At 35.9% G+C, this 18,203-nt stretch overlaps 1 pseudogene; it reads right to left on the bottom strand.

Moving 5' to 3' along the window:
- LOC118619259 overlaps positions 1–9,453 on the bottom strand; it is a 67,171-nt pseudogene extending 57,718 nt beyond the window's left edge.
- Between the last annotated feature and the right edge of the window lie 8,750 nt (positions 9,454–18,203).

Here is an 18,203-nt window from a genome sequence, read left to right as displayed (position 1 = left end):
TATTGATGTGCCAACAGCAGTCAAGACTCAATTACAACAGAAGGGTGTATAGTCCACACTAGGGGTGCACCTTGAGGGTCCAGCTGGGGTGATCAGGGAGGCTGTGCCACTGGATCTTACAGGATACCTACTGTAATAGGCCACCCCAGGAAGCCTAGGAGACATAACAACTTTACCTAATATATAGAAACAAACGCAGGGAGGCAACCAAAATGAGGAGACAAAGAAACATGTCCCAAATGAAAGAACACAACAAAACTCCAGGAAAAGAACTAAATGAAATGGAGATAAGCAATCTAACAGATGCAGAGTTCAAAACACTGGTTATAAGGATGCTCAATGAACTTAGTGAGGGCCTCAAGAGCATAAAAAAGGACCAGTAAAAAATGAAGGATGCACAGTCAGAAATGAAGAAGGCACTAACCAAAATAAAGAATAATGTACATGGAATCAATAGTAGAGTAAATAAGCCAAGAAAGAAACCACTGATGTAGAATACGAGGAAGTAAAAAACACCCAATCAGAACAGCAAAAGAAAAGAACCCCCTCAAAAGTGATGATAGTGTAAGCAGCAATAGAATAGTTAGTTACCTACAAGGGAGCTCCCATAAGACTGTCAGCTGATTTCTCAAAAGACACTTTGTAGGCCAGACGGGAATGGCAAGAAATATTAAGTTATGAAAAGCAAGAACCTACAACCAAGATTACTCTATACTGGAAAGCTAGCATTTAGAATTGATAGACATATAAAGAATTTCCCAGACATGAAAAAGCTAAAGGAATTCAGCACCACCAAGCCAGTAGTATATGAAATATTGAAAGGTCTTCTTGAAGACAAAGAAGATCAGAAATATGAACAATAAAATGGCAATAAATACATATCTATCAACAATTGAATCTACAAACAAAATGAATGAGCAGAACAGAAACAGAATCACAGAGAAGTTTTTGTTGGTTATCAGATGGGAGGGGGGTTGGAGAAATGGGTGAAAACGGTGAAGGGATTAAGAAGTACAAATTGGTTATTAGCCTGACAAACTTTAAAGGAAAGGGGGGAGGGAGGGCGGGAAGAGATAAACCAAAGAATTTATATGCATATGGACATAGACAGTAATGTGGGGAAAGCAGGAGGGGAATGAGAGCAGGTAATAGGGGAAAAAGGAGAGACATCTGTAATACATTTAACAATAAAGATATGTTTTAAAAAATAAATGGGACTGCATCAAACTAAAAAGGTGTTGCACAGCAAAAAAAACCCCATCAACAAAATGAAAAGACAACCCACATAATGGGAAAACATATTTGCCTACAATGCATCTGAAAAAGACTTAATATCTAAAATTTATAAAAAAAAAACTTATGAAACACAACAACAAAAAAATAAACAATCCAATTAGAAAATGGGCAAAAGACATGAATAGACACTTCTCCATAAAGTAGTACATACAGATGGCCAATAGGCATATGAAAAGATGCTCAATGTCACAAATTATCAGAGAAATGCAAATTAAAACCACAATGAGATATCACCTCACAGCTGTCAGAACAGCTATCATCAATAAATCAACAAACAAGTGTTGGCAAGGAAGCAGACAAAGAGGACCCCTCCTGCAATGTTCGTGGGAATGCAAGTTGGTGCAGCCACTGTGGAAAACAGTATGGAGTTTCCTCAAAAAATAAAAATTGAAACTGCCTTATGATCCAGCAATTCCACTTCTGGGAATATATTCAAAGGCACCTGAAACACTGATTTGAAAGAGTATATGGACCCCATGTTCATTGTAGCTTTATTTGCAATAGCCATAATTTGGAGGTAGCTGAGGTGCCCATCAGTAGATGAGTGAATAAAAAAGCTGTGGTACATTTAAACAATGAACTACTACTCAGACTTAAAAAAGAAGAAAATTTTACCTTTTGCAATAAGATGGATGGATCTAGAGAGCATTATGCTAAGTGAAATAATCCAGCCAGAGAAAGGTAATTACCATATGATTTCACTTATATGTGGAATCAAATGAACATAATAAACAAACAAACAAAATAGAAACAGACTCAGACACAAAGAACATATTAACAATGTTAATTGTTAATTAACATTAGCTGGAGGGATGGGTGATAAAGATGAAGGGATTAAAAATAACCCTCGTAGTCACAGACAACAGTGTTGTGATTATCAGAGAGAAAGGGGGTTGTGGAGAGGTAGAAGAGGGTAAAGGTGGATAAATGGTGACAGAAAGAGACTTGACTTTGGGTGGTAAACACACAATACAATATACAGATGATGTGTTATATACCTGAAACCTATATCATTTTAAACAATGACACCTCAAAAAATTTAATAAAGTTTAACAAAAAAATCAATGTGGTACTCCATATATCCTCTCAGATGATAAAAAGACCTCTAGAAATTATGGTCTTACAAATTCCTGATGGGTCAATAAAATTCAAAGCACACAAATGTCTGTGGTTTTTCTAAATATAGTTCATGGGAATAGAATGCATAATAAACCCCACAATTTTATTATTTTGGAAATGTAGTTGAGCATAATCAAGTACATAAAACCCTTAGGGTTTGTGGAGACTTGATGAAAGCACCCCCAACCAGGGCTGAAAGGGATTGAGGTAATTTAATATCTAAAATAACTTTTGCATCTCCAAATTGGTAGGCAGAAATTAGGCTGAGAAAGCTACTTTGCTGACACAGAGGGTACATTCTTCAACAACTTCCTTAGAATGGAACAGGGATGATGAAAAAAGAGAAATCTCCCAAGTTTGAGGTAAATGCCACTAGGGCATTATAGACTGAGAGCCACTCCCAGAAAGCAGAGTTGGGATTTAATCAAGGAGCATCTTTTACGTCCAGAGTAGGGGACATGCCAACATGATAACATGGTTTCTGAGTTGCCATGGAGTAGTGATTTCTGTGGGCTTCCCTTTCTTCCCCTTTTCAAACGGGAAAGTTTATTGGAATCCCCTCGTCTCTAGTCCACAAATTGTACAATGTGTGTACGAGGTCAAAAAATGTACTTGTTTGTTCATTTCTCTCCCTCTTTCTATTTAATTTCATAGGTTCCTCGATCAAGAGGATGCATGTTTAGATTTGATATAAATCACAAAATCTCAGACTTTGAGCCTGATGCTATGATTAGAAAAAAAGTTTTGAGGATTTTTTGGATGGGGTTGGGTGAGTATATTTTGCATATGGCAGAAGTGTGTGTATTAATATGGCCAAAGGGTCTTTTCTGACCTCCTAATTTAAAAAACAAACACAACAATATTTTTTAGGCATCGTCAAGTTCTGAAGGCAGCGTATTCTATACTTGAGAATATTGCTCCAACTAATTTGCCTAGTGACATGGAAGGTTGACAGCTTTCAGTATGGCTCTGAAGCAAGTCCAATGTGCTATGCTAGTAGCTGTCACTTGAGTCACAGAGCTAGTAGGCCCTTTCGTATCTGTGGTAGGAAAAGATGTCATGTCAAGCTATAATAGGAAAATTACAATAAAGACCCTTCGTTTTCAGAGAAAAACCCCAGGCCATCTGAAACACCATTCAAAAAGCATCTTTGTTGTTCTACTAAATCCCAATATTGATGAAGTATCTAACTGTGAGACATCAAGTGTCTATGCAGTCAGAGATGCCAAGACCAATGAAGTCATATGATTAGGTAGGCTCAGGAGCACTCCATTGTAAGAGGGAAATGATATATTTAGGAGAGTCATGAGCAGCATCAAAAGCAAACGAAGTTGCATTAACAGGTGGCCCAAGCCCCAACTATGGTCTTTCATCACAGTGACATCACTGCCTTTTCTTATCTTATGCCTATACCAAAATGGAGTGGGTTGTCTTATAACAAGATGACAGAGATGGAAAATCCAAGGCTGGTTTGTGATGGGTCAGTCTGGTATGTTGGTGCTAACTAAACATGGACTGCTGCTGCATGGCAACCACACTTAGGGGTAGCCCCGAAAGAAGGGGCTGATGGAAAATCTGAACAAAGGAAAAAGCTCCACACCATGCACTTGATTATCAACATAGTGTGGCAAGAGTAATGACTAAGGCAAGAATGTAGAGAGGTTCATAGGCTATAGCGAATGGTCAGGAAGATTAGTCAGGAGCTTGGAGGATAAAGCTTAGAAGATCAAGATAAGGAGGCCTGTGGAAGAGATATGGATGAACAAATGGAAGTGGTGACAAAACTTGTAGGTCCTTGTATTAGTCATTTACATTTCCAGAAGAGATATACCTTTACCAATAGAAGAAACAATATTTAAGTAAGCTGAGAGAATAGTATCTCCAAATGGTGTTAGTCAACTCAGTCATTGGGCAGTCATTGCAGGCAAATTAGGCAAATAAATATGGTAGGCAGAGTGACAGGAATGGATACTATACATAGACCCAACAACATGGGTCACCATACAAAGACTCTCACTAGTGCGATCAGTGTGCCTCAGAGGTTGAGTGTTGACCCATGCACCAAGAGGTCACCAGTTCGATTCCCAGTCAGGACACATGTCCAGGTTGTGGGCCAAATCCCCAGTTGGGAGCATGTAGGAGGTGGCCAGTTGATGTTTTCTCTCATCAATGTTTCGATCTCTTTCTCCTCTCCCTTTCTGTCTAAAGTCAGTAAAGAAAAAAATTAAAAAAACAAACAAACAGAAAAACAAACTCTCACTCATCACTGCTGAATGTCCCACCTGCCAGCCATAGAGATTAGGAGTGAGCATCTGATATGGCATTCTAACTTGACAAGGCTAATTTGGTGGCAACTGATTCCTTAAACCCTTTCATCCTTGAAACAATTTCTTTTATTGAGATTGACACATTGTCTTAGTCTGTTCAAGCTGCTATAACAAAATATTACAGACTGGGAGGATTTTAAATAACAGAACTTCTCACAGTTCTGGAGGCTGGAAGTCCAAGGTCAGGGTGCCAGCAGTGTCAGATTCTGGTGAAGGGTCTCCTCTGGGTTGTAGACTGTGACTTCTTGCTATGTACTCACGAGTGGAAGAGGCGAGCCAGCTCTCTGGGGCTGCTTTTATAAAGTTACTAACCCCATTCACGAGGAGTTTGCTCTCATGCCTTAAGCACCTGCCAAAAAGCCCATTTCCTAATGACAAGATCACTTTCACTATTCTGGGTGTTCTGTGTTCCATATGCATTTTAGGAGTGCTCTTTCTATTTCTGCAAAACATGCCATGGCAATTTTGATGGGGATAGCATTTGATCTATAGATGAGTGGTATGGACAGTTTGAGTGGTATGGACTGTTGAACAATATTAAGCCTTCCTATACATAGACATAAGATATATTTCCATTTATTTATGTCTCCTGTAATTTCTTTCATCAGTGTTTTGTAGTTTCCAATGTAAAAGTATTTTACCTCTTTGGTTATGTTTATTCCTAAGTCTTCATTCCTTTTTATGTTTTTGCAAATCAGTTGTACACTTTTGGTGGAAATGTGAAATGGTACAGCAGCCTAGAAAGTTCTCAAAAAATTAAAAATATAACTACCATATTATCCAGCACTCTCATTTCTGAATATATACCTAAAAGAATTGAAATCAAGATCTCAAAGAGATATCAAATTCCCATGTTCATCGCATTCTAATTCACAATAGCTAAGATATAGAACTCAAGTGTCCATCAACAGATAAATGGATAAAAAATGTGATATATATATATATATATATATATATATATATATATATATATAACAAAATACTCCAGTTTTTTTAGATTGCACAAGTGTGATCAAGTAGGTCTAAATGTACTGAAATACAGGGTGGGGCAAAAGTATGTTTACAGTTGTGAATATGTGAAACACAGTTTATTCTTGTATTATAATTTATTATTATATTATTTTTCCATACAAACAATTGTGAACCTACTTTTGCCTCCCCAACCCCCCGCATTTTATTGGATTTATTCCCCTTTAAATTAATCCCACAAGTAGTGATATCTTTATGTCAGTTTATCTTTCTCCATCTTATTAGAATTTCCCATTTTCCTGTTGGTGTAGGTGGCTGGGAGTCAAGGAAGGGAATGAGAATAAGAAATGGGTTCAAATAAATAGTCTGCATCAGAAAACAAACAAGTGAAGCACATAGGTTTGAAAGGTAGAGCTTGAAAATTCTTAAGTGCAACAAGATAGAAAAACTAAGGTTTTCATAGGTCACTTAGGAGCCTTTGGATAGAAAAAGAATTAAGGGGGACATTCTGGAAAATTCACTTTCATCTGTGACTTATAACCCTGCTTGTAATTTATATTTATTTTGCCCATAACACGTTATATATGACTGAACTCCTTCATATTAATGTCCCACAAACATATTACACTGCATATGTCCCAAACTAATTTATTATCTTCTTCCAAAAACTCTGTTGCTGTGTTGAACTCTATTTCAATTAAAGACACTCACCAGAAACTTAGATATCAATTTCTTTTCCCACTTCTCCATTTCTATATAATTTAAGGTCTCACTTTTAAACCCATTATTTCAATATTTCCTAAATGATACCCTGGTTCCAGTTTTTCTCATGCAACAATACTCACATAATCACTTCTTTTCTTGCATAAAGTCTCCAAGTGACTCCTCATTGCTTATACTAATAGAAGGCATGTTGCTATCTCCCCAACTCATTCATGCTGTTTTTCTCTTGCTCCAGTCATATGATAGATATGCTTAAAGTTTTCTGACTGTGTCATTTTGGTACGTGCCCATTTTGAATATGCTGTTCTCTACTGCACGGAATATGCTATCCTTCACGTCAGCATGACCAACTCATTCATTTTTCAACCCCTCGTTCAAATATCTCTATTGTCTGAAGCCTTGATCACCATCTCTATATGGTACCACCCTATCTTACAATGAATATTTTATTGTATATATTACACTCCATTTTAATTATTTGCTCAGATATTGTCTATCCTAGAGGTATGATTCTTTTTTAATATATATTTTCATTGGATTTCTTTGGGTTACATTGGTTAATAAAATTATATAAGTTTCAAGTGTACAATTCTATAATACATCATCCGTATATTGTTCTGTGTGTTCACCACACAAAGGATCATCTTTTTCCATCACCATTTATCCCTCCTTTACTATCTTCTACCTGCACCTACCCCCTTCCCGTCAGAAGTACAATTCTTGAAGGGAAGAACATATCTTGTCTTGGTATTTACAATGCCAAACACATAGTAGAGATATAATATATTGATTAAATAAATAGATGGAGAAATAAATGAAACAAAAAATTTTAAAATTATAGAAAAGTTTATTAAAAACTGAGTACTAAGAGATGAACTTGTATTCTCACTCTTCCTCCAAATCAAATTGTACCTTTTGTAATATGTAAAATATAATTCATTTTTTCATTGCTTATTACAGATGCTTTCCCTATCCAAAAAAGGAGAGTCACAAATTAGCAGAACATCCTGACAATTGCCCTTTTGTTGACATGCAATCTGAGGGTGTTTTGAAAATGTCTTCTATTGCTTATGCAGAAAGATAAACAGGTTTGTAAAATATATCTTCTGATTTCAGGATGCTTCCATCATTTCAGAAAATCTGTAATTATTTTGTTCTGTTCACACTGTCATTAACTATGTAATTAGTTGTATTCATGAGATTTCAACTCTACTTAACATATATTTTGACGGTTTGAAAGATTATTAAGAAAACACCATTTAAATTATGTTTTGCTTACAGATGGAAGTGGGTAAAACATAAATTGATTTTCCTTAACTAGAAATTCTTGACTAGTCATATGTTATTAGAGACTTGAAGATTATATTTGTTAATACTAACTGAGTTTGATTAGACCAAAATGATACACATTCAATAATGATAAACATGAAGTGATGGTCTACATTTGAATTTTTTTCTGCTCTTGAAATATCAAATGGAAAACGTTCTCCTTCATTTCTCCTGTGCACTGGGAGACAGATGGGTGAGGAGCTTCCTCCACACCTCTCCTGTGGACTCCATGCTCCAGGGCAGCACTGTAGTCCCCAAGTCTCCAGCTTCATAACTGTCAGATACGCAATTTCTCTGAGTACTTCAAAGATGTGCAGCCAAGTAACTGAAGGAATGCTCAGTTTCATCTTTCAGTTGACATGACTGCCTGGGAGGTCTTGCACTGACCTCTAGGAAGGCCATGCATCTTGAAAGGTAAACTTGTGTCTACTATTTAATGGCAAGAATACATCTTCCCTCTCTGGTCCCATGAAAATTTTGCCTCTATGGATTTATCACTCCCTATTTTCCAAATTGGTCCTGGACACAAGACATAATTATAAAATTCCATTTCAAGCTAAATGGTAATTTTCTGATATGTAATCAGGACTATAATAGCAAATATTAGAAACTGAACAATGTAGAAATCTTATAAGATGAGATACATGTGAGTTTTATATGTGAGCACTATTTCTATGCTTATTGAATATAATAACTGTTAAACCAATGCAATTTTTTTTTCTTTATTGACTTTAGAGAGAGAAGAAAGGAAAAGGAGAGAGAGATAGAAACATCAATGAGAGAGAACATCAATTGGCTGCCTCCTGCATGCCCCTCACTTGGGACCTGGCCCACAACCTGAGCATGTGTCCTGACCAGGAACTGAACCGGTGACCTCTTTCTTGGTGCATGGGTCAATGCTCCACCTCTGAGCCACAACGGCCGGGTACAAATTTTTTCTTATTTTTTTACTTTGAGACTTGGAAAGTTTAGCCTGTACAATTTATAATCCAGACTCTGAATTTTTCATAGATATTAAGTTGAAGGTTTTGAAATGGAGCCCAAGTGGTTGAATTTGGGATGTTAGATTTCCCTAGGGTAGCAGTCTGTCAAGAAAACCTACATGACACACAGGTAAGTCCAGATTCTCTCCCGAGAGTTGAAGGGAATGAGGCTCTCTGCATTAACTAATTTAAAGTTCTATGTTGATAAGCAGAAAATGGTGAAACTGTAAATGTATAGCTTTCATTATTATTAAGATGAAGGCATTACCTTTAGAGGTTTCTTATGGTTTTATTCCACTCTAGGTATAGAGGAAAAGAAAGATTTATTCACCAGATTTCTGAAAATATCTTCAGAGCAGTAAGAAATACATTTCTGGAAAGAGATTTTCTTATCTGTGACAATTTCTAAGTTAACACGATTTATTTATCCTTTAGTTTACCAAGGTCGTATTGAACAAAATGTGTCTCCATTATACTTCTGAACCCATACCATCCAACCTCTCCAAATCCTTAACATCCCTGCTCATGTTTTGGGACAATATTTTTCTCTCTAATCTCTCTAGATTTTTCACTCATTTTGCCTCTATTTCCAAAACAGTTTTTTTCCACCAAAGTATTTATTCTAAGATACTTGCTTTCTGAAAGTTGAAATACACAATGACTGTGTTGTGGATGTAGGGCCTTGCACTGTACAGCTCAGAAGCCATGGTGGCCCTTACTGAATTCCCAATCAGAGTTGATGTTCACATCCTCAGGACATCCATGTTCTCAGCTTGTGACTCAAGCCCAAAACAGTCATTATCATCATAAGTTTGATATCACAAAAGCTAGAATTTGACCCAGTCCACTCAGCCAGACATCATTACATGACAGTTAGACAAACAGGACAAGGTGCACAACTACCACACTTTCCTAGAATATCTAAGAGAAGAAAAAAAAAAAATTTTGATCATTCACCATTATTATAAAGTATCACTTTAGTGACTCATATCAACTGATTATTTTCTAAATTTATTTTATAATTAAAAAATAAAAAATTCAAAAGTTTCCCATTTCTATGTACTACATTAAATTTCTTAGCATTGTCGGGCCAGTGTGGCTCAGTGGTTGAGCGTCAACCCATGTATGAAGAGGTTGCCAGCTAGATTCCCAGTCAGGGCACATGCCCAGGTTGTGGGCCTGATCCCCAGTGGGGGGCATGCAGGAGGTGGCCAATCGATGTTCTCACTCATCAATGTTTCTATCCCTCTCTCTCTCTCCCTACCTTTCTGTCTAAAATCAATAAAGAAAATACAAAAAAATAAAAATAAATTTCTTAGTGTTTTATGCAGAATTCTAACCCAGCTCTTAAAACAACTATTACTTTTCTACAGGAACCTGTGCTTGAAGCATATTTACTTATGCCTACACATTTTGTCATCATTACTACGCTCTCTGATATTTATGAAGATTCTTCTTTATCCACATGCAGTCTTACTTCCTCCATGGAGGCTTTTTAAATGACCGAAGCTCTTCTCGATCTCATCTATTTAGAATTTAACATACAATGTATTATAGAATTGTATTTTTATGTGTATATCATGAATCCCAGAAGACTAAGATCAATCTTTTTACTTTTGTTAAGAAGTGCAAGGGAATTAAGCTCCTACCCCTCTCAAAGACACTGGGAGATGAGGGTGCTGTTATTTTTGTTGATGTTTACTTTTTAATGAATTGGTTCTCAGGTTTTTCAGAAAGGTATTCCTGGGTCCTTAAGCTGGCAAAAAACTCATTTAGCTTTGAGACGGATTTACACATTTTCAAAGAGACAGAAAAGAAAAAAAAACAACCTCAATTTAAGCAGTTAATATTCAAAATCTATACACAACACATGATTTGGAAACATTAAAAAAAATTAGTAGATCTGCATAAAAAATTTTCCAAAAGAAGACATACAGATATCTAAAGGGCACATGAAAAATATTCAACATCAAATTATCAGGGAAATACATGTAAATCAAAACCACAATGAGATATCACCCCACAATTGTTAGAGTGACTATTACTAAAATAACAAGAAATAATATGTGTTGGAGAAAATGTACAGAAAAGGGAACACTCATACACTGTTGGTGGGAATGCAGATTGGTGCAGCCACTGTAGAGAACAGTTTGTAGGTTCCTGAAAAAATTAAGAATAGAAGAATCATCTGATCCAACCTCTTACTTTTAATTTTTATTCACCATTACATAAATATATTTCAAACTAATAGTACCAGAGTAGGGAATAAGGGTTAATACCAGAAATTTTTCTTAATTTCATCTGGGGATGTCATTTTCTGCCATTCCCAACCTATAGACAATATGGTGTCTATATGAGATAGGAACCCCATTCCTGTTTGCATTAGAAAAAAGAATAAACCTCATAAAATCTCAAATGTATTACAGACTATAATAAGCTAGAAACTATTGACAGTGAAAGAGTCTTAGAATTATTTATAATAGAAAATAATGGTTTAAATAATACAATATAGATTTTATAATAAAGGATTTTCTTTTAAAGGTACACATCTATTTTTTCTTTATATATTCTTAAAACACATTAAGGAACCAAGAAAGAACGAAGCAAGAGGTATAAGGAATGGGGCCAAGTTTCCAGTCCCGAATTTCAACAGACTCCTGCCGCATTTGATCATATCTTATGTATCTTTCAATGAGTTCAAGTGTTATTTTAACAGTCAAGCTAACACAAATACCTCTTAGACTGCATTAACCTTTTTCTCATGCCTAAATTTGTATAGATTTATTATAACAGGTAGTGTATAATAATTTTTTATCATTAAAATTTGGTCACTGGGGCTGAATAAAGTTGGGATAATGTCTCACTTGTATTATACAATTTAAGGAATACAGAAGATGAAATTGGAGATTGCAGGTATGTTCCAGCTTCGCCATGTATCAACCTGCTAGGTAATTTGAATATCTACTTCCATGGGTTACTGTGAAAATTAAACAAAATTATGTGGTGATACAGTGTAAATCGTAAAGCAAAAGTAGGTCTAACTGTAGCTCAAGGTATGTTGTGTTTAATAGGTTTTCAAAATTCTTCTAAGACCAAGGATTTCATGCTTTGTCAATTTAGGATTTAGGATAACAGGATTTACATCCTTTAATTTCCACAGTTCTTTTCATTCATCTCATTTTCACTATTTACACTTCAGTTGCATTTATTAAGTTTCTTAAGCTTTTACTACATGGATACTAACCTTTTTGCATGGAATAAAATTAATTGGGTATCCACTCATGTCTTTGAGACTTATTTAAAATTGAAACTGGGCCTAAGTCTGGTAAGAAAAACAAGTTGAAAGCATGATATCTCCTTCATGACAAAATATATTTATTTGATTATAATTAAAAAATGTAATTCTTTAGAGATTTTTTTTCTTTAATTAGAACAACAATCCAAAAACTTGATTTTACCTGGCAGGGAAAAAAAAGCAATAAATATGTTGGAATTAGAGATGTGTTCATTGTCTCTTTTCTTTTTTTAAATATTTTTATTTATTGATTTTAGAGTGAGAAGAAGAGAGAGATAGAAACATCGATGAGAGAGAACATTGATTGGCCGCCTCTTGCATGCCCTCCACTGGGGATCAGGCCCACAACCTGGGCATGTGTCGTCACTGGGAATTGAACTGGCGACCTCTTGGTGTATGGTTGTTGCTCAACCACTGAGCCACACCAGCCGGACTAGATGTGCTAATTGTTTCTTAAAACATTTTTTTTTTTCCATGAAAATTAAAAATATGTAAAATACCAATTTTATTTCTAAACACATTAAGGAAGATGCTAAAAATGTTACTTTTCTGACACACACACACACACAAAAGAGGGCATTTCACATTCTACACAGTGTATTCTCTTGAGCATTAGGGTACATGCTGAGATACACCAAGAAAATTAGAATGCCTGTCCTGGAGATGCAGGTGTATACTTTCTGAGAGAGAGGTCAACAGGTGTGTGTGTGTGTGTGTGTGTGTGTATATATATTTTATATATATATATTTATTAATTTATTTTTGATACAGATGTTTCTTCTTTTTTCCCCATTGACATCCTCCTTTCCATCTTCCCCACCCCGTCCCCAGCTTTGTTGTCCATGACCATCAGTTATGCATACATGCATATAAGTTCTGTGGTTTATCTCTTCCCTCCCCCCCTCTTCTGAGGGTTGTTGGTCTGTACCCTACTTCCACGTCTCTGGGTCTACCCTGTTCCTCAGACTGTTATGTTCATTATATTCCATAAATAAGTGAGATCATATGATATTTGTCTTTGTCTGCTTGGCTTGTTTTGCTTAGCATAATACTCTCCAGGTCCCTCCATGTTGTCTCAAAGGATAAAAGATCTTTCTTTCTTACAGCTGCACAGTACTCCATTGTGCATATGTACCACCGCTTTATTATCCATTCATCTACTGAAGGACACTTGGGCTGTTTCCAGATCTTAGCTATTGTAAATAGTGCTGCTATGAACACGGGGGTACATATATTCTTTCTGATTGGTGTTTCAGGCTTCTTAGGGTATATTCCTAGAAGTGGGATCACTGGGTGAAATGGCAGTTCCATTTATAACTTTTAGAGGTAACACCATAGTGTTTTCCATAGTGGTTGCACCATTTTGCATTCTCACTAGAAGTGTACTAGAGTTCCCCTTTCTCCACACCCTTGTCAACACTTGTAGTTTGATGATTTGTTGATGGTGGTCATTCTGACAGGTGTGAGGTGATACCTCAATGTTGTTTTAATTTGCACCTCTCTGATGATTAGTGATGTTGAGCATTTCTTCATATGTCTTTTGGCCATTTGTATGTCCTGTTTAGACAGGTGTCTATTTAGTTTCTCTGCCCATTTTTCAATTGGTTTCTTTTTCTTCCTTTTGTTAAGTTGTATGAACACTCTATATATTTTGGAAATTAACCCCTTATCTGATGTATCATTGGCAATGATGCTCTCCCATATGGTGGGTTCTCTTTTAAAATTGATGGTTGTTTCTTTTGCTGTGCAGAAGCTTTTTAGTTTGATGTAGTCCCATGTGTTAATTTTTTCCTTTGTTTCTGTTGCCTTAGGTAATGTATCAGTGAAAATTCTGCTGCGTATGGTGTAAGTTAATTGTCTAATTTCATTATTTTGCATGTAGCTGTCCAATTTTCCCAACACCATTTATTAAAGAGGCTGTCTTTACTCCACTGTATGCTCTTGCCACCTTTGTCAAATATTAATTGAGTATACTGTCTTGTGTAAATTTCCGGGTTCTCTGTTCTGTTCTACTGGTCTATATGACTATACTTGCGCCAGTACCAGGCTGTTTTGATTACAATGGCTTTGTAGTATAACCTGAAATCTGGTAATGTGATCTCACCTATTTCGTCCTTCTTTTTCAAGATTGCTGTGGCTATTCGGGTCTTTTTTGGTTCCATATGAACTTTTGAAGTATTTGTTCTAGTTCTGTGAAGTATGTCGTTGGTATTTTGATGGGGATTGCATTGAATCTATAGATTGTTTTAGGTAATATGGACATTTTAATGATATTAATTCTTCCAATCCATGAACAAGGTATGTGCTTCCACTCTTTTATATTTTCCTATATATATTTTTTTCAATATCCTGTAGTTTTCTGCATATAGGTTCTTTACTTCTTTGGTTAAGTTTATTCCTAGGTATCTTAATTTTTTTTGCCGTGATGGTAAATTAGATTGTTTTTTTAGTTTCTATTTCTGTGAGTTCATCAATGGTGTATAAGAATTCTGTTGATTTCTTGATATTAATTTTGTATCCTGCTATTTTGTCAAATCCATTTATTAAGTCTAGTAGATTTTTGATGGAGTCTTTAGGGTTTTCTATGTTTAATATCATGACATGTACGGAAAATAACTCCTTTCCAATTTGGATCCTTTTTATTTTTTTCTTCCTGTCTGATTACTGTGCCTAAGACTTCCAGTACTATGTTAAATAAGAATGGCATAAGTAGGCATCCCTGTCTTGTTTCTGTTCTTAAGGAAAATGCTTTTAATTTTTGCTTATTGAGTATGATGTTGGCTGCAGGTCTTTCATATATGGCCTTTATTATGTCGAGATATGATCCCTGTATTCCCTCATTGCTGAGTGTTTTTAACAGAAATGGGTGCTGAATTTTGCCGAATGCTTTTTCAGTGTTTATTGATATGATCATGTGGTTTTTATCTTTCATTTTGTTTTGTGATATATCACATTTATTGATTTGCGAATATTGTACCAGTCTTGCATCTCTGTGATGAATCCCACTTGGTCACGGTGAATAATTTTTTCGATGTATTGCTGTATCTGATGTGTTAGTATTTTGTTCAGAATTTTGGCATCTATGTTCATCAGGGATATTTGTCTGTAGTTTCCTTTCTTTTTTTTTTTTTTTTTTTATTGATTAATTTTTGTTACAAATGATTCTCCTTTTTTCCCCCAGTGGTTCCCCCCTCCCCCTTCCCTCCCCGCCCCTTCCCCCGATTGTTGTCCATGTCCACTGTTCATGCCTATATGCATATAAATTCTGTTGTTCATCCCTCTCTCAGCTCCCCACTCCTTAGGGGATTGTCCTCAAACTGTTATGTAGTTTCCTTTCTTTATAGCGTCTTTTTCTGGTTTTGGAATTAGAATTATGCTGGCCTCATAAAGTGAGTTTGTAAGTCTTCCTTCTTCTTGAATTTTTTGAAATAGTTTGAGGAGAATGGGTGCTATTTCTTATTTGAATGTTTAGTGAAACTTCCATGTGAATTTGTCTGGGCCTGGACTTTTGTTTGCTGGGAGAGTCTTGATTACATCTTCAATTTCCTTAGTTGTTATTGGTCTGTTCAAGTTCTCCATCTCTCCCAGTTCAGTTTTGGGAGACTATGTATTTGTAGAAATTTGTCCATTTTTCATAGATTGTCAAATTTGTTGACGTATAATTGTTCATAGTATTTGTTAATGATCCTTTGTATTTTTGCAGTGTCAGTTGTTACCTCTTCTCTTTCATTTCTGATTTTGTGTATTTGGGTTCTCTCTCTTTGTTTCTTGTTGAGTCGAGCTAAATGTCCATCAATCTTGTTTATCTTTGTTTCATTGATCCTTTGAATTGTTTTTTTGGTCTCTATGCCATTTATTTCTGCTCAGATCTTTACTATTTTCTTCCTTCTACTTGCTCTGGGGTTTTCTTTCTAATTCTTTAAGTTGTGAGGTTAGATAGTCAATTAGAAATTTTCTTGTTTCTTGAGGTAGGCCTGTAGTACTATGAAATTCCCTCTCAAAACTGCTTTCACTGCATCCCATAGATTTTGTGTTGTTTTGTGTTCATTTTCATTGGTTTCCAGGAACTTTTTAATATCTTCCTTGATCTCTTCAATAACCCATTCATTGTTTAATAATGTGCTATTTAGCTCCCATATGTTCTAATGTCTTTGCATGTTCTTGCTGCAATTGATTTCTAGTTTCATGCCATTGTGATCTGAGAAGACGCTTGATATGATTTCAATCTTCTTGAACTTGTAGAGACTTAGTTTCTGTCCTAACATGTGATCTATCTTTGAGAATGTCCCATGTGCACTTGGGAAGAATGTGAATTCTGCAGTTTTGGGGGTAATTCTCTGTAGATATCTATTAAATGTATTTGGTCTAGTGCTTCATTTAGAATCTCTGTTTCTTTGTAAATTTTTTGTCTAGAGGATCTATCCAGTGATGTCAGCGGGGTGTTGAATTCCCCTGCTATGATTATATTGCTGTAGATTTCTCCGCTGAAGTCCTCCAGAAGATTTTTAATATATTTTGCTGCATATGTTTACCAAGGTTATATCTTCCTGTTAGATAGATCCTTTTAATATTATGTAGTGACCTTTATAGTCTCTAGTGATGGCCTTCATTTTGAAATCTATTTTTATCAGATGTGTGTATTGCTATGCCAGCTTTTTTTTTCTTTCTGTTTGCTTGAAGATTTTTTTTATCCCTTCACTTTCAACCTATGTGAGTCTTTTGTTGTGAGGTGGGTTTCTTGTAAATGACATATAGATGAGTCATGCTTTTTTATCCATTCAGCTACTCTGTGTCTTTTTATCAGAGCACTCAATCCATTTACATTTAAGGTGATTATTGATATGTGTTTATTTATTGCTATTTTTGTTTAGTGTGGTTATATTTTACTTCCTAATTTTTCTATTAATTACAGTAGTCCTTTGAACAATTCTTGCAATGCTATTTTGGTGCTAATGTATTTTTTAGCCCCGCCCCCCCCTCCCTTTTTTTTGTCTGGGAAGCTCTTTATTTGACCTTCTATTTTGAACAATAGCCTTGTTGGATTCAGATCCTTGTTTTTATGATCTTGATTACTTCATGCCATTCCCTTCTGGCCTGTAGTGTTTCTGTTGAGAAGTCAGCTGACAGCTTTATTGGGTTCCTTTTTAGGTAACCTGTTGCTTACCTCTTGTTGCCTTTAAGATTCTCTATTTGTCTGTAATTTTGGCATTTTAATTACTATGTGTCTTGGTGTGGGCCTGTTTGGGTTCTTCTTACTTGGAGTTCTCTGTGCTTCTTAAAATTGAATGCCTTCTTTCTTCACCAAATTAAGGAATTTGTCTGTCATTATTTCTTCAAATATGTTCTCTAACCCTTGCTCATTTTCTTCTTCTTCAGAGACTCCTATGATGCAAATATTATTACGTTGTCAGTTGTCCTATAGTTCTCTTAAGCTGTCTTCCTGTTTTTAAATTGTTTTTTTTCCTTTTGGTTTTCTGATTTGTTGATTATTTCTACCCTGTCTTCTAAATCACTGATCTGGTCCTCAGCTTCCTCTAGTCTGCTGTTTAGTTCTTCTGATGTGTTTTTTATTTCTGGCATGTCATTCTTCATTTCTTCTTGGTTGTTTTAATTTCCAATTGGTTGATTTCTAATGTTTCTATGTTTTTACTCATGGTGTTGATGTCCTTACTCATGCTGTTTAGTTTCCTCAAGATCGTGGCTCTGAATTCTACCTCTGATAACTTGCTTAACTGCACTGCATTTATCTCATCTTTGGTAGTGGTCTCTTGTTCTTTTATTCGGGATTTGTTTCTTTGTTTTACCATTTTGGCTATCTCAGTGGGTTTTGGAGCCTGCCAAATTTTCCCTGGGGCTGTTGGTGTTCTGCTATTTGTGGCTCCCTCTACTGGGTTTGGATGAGCGTGGGAGGGCCCACGTTATACACCACTGTCAAGTCTTACTTTCTTGGGTAGATTTGCAAGCCCAGGGATGGTTCACTTATCCTATGGCTTTTTGCCTGGAGGCTGTCACAGTTACTTGAAGAGCCTTGCTTTCTCAGTTGAATTAAAACTCCCTCAATTGTTCCACATAAGAGTATTTCCTGATGGTGGTGCAGAGGCTGGTTGTTAATGAGCCTCAATTTGCATTTCAATGGCCCACCTGGATGGTGTAGAATTTCCA

Source organism: Molossus molossus, unplaced genomic scaffold (assembly GCF_014108415.1).
Source record: "Molossus molossus isolate mMolMol1 unplaced genomic scaffold, mMolMol1.p scaffold_m16_p_6, whole genome shotgun sequence".
Taxonomy (NCBI): domain Eukaryota; kingdom Metazoa; phylum Chordata; class Mammalia; order Chiroptera; family Molossidae; genus Molossus; species Molossus molossus.
Note: the sequence above shows the minus strand (reverse complement) of the source record. Positions and strands in the feature narration are given on the sequence as shown.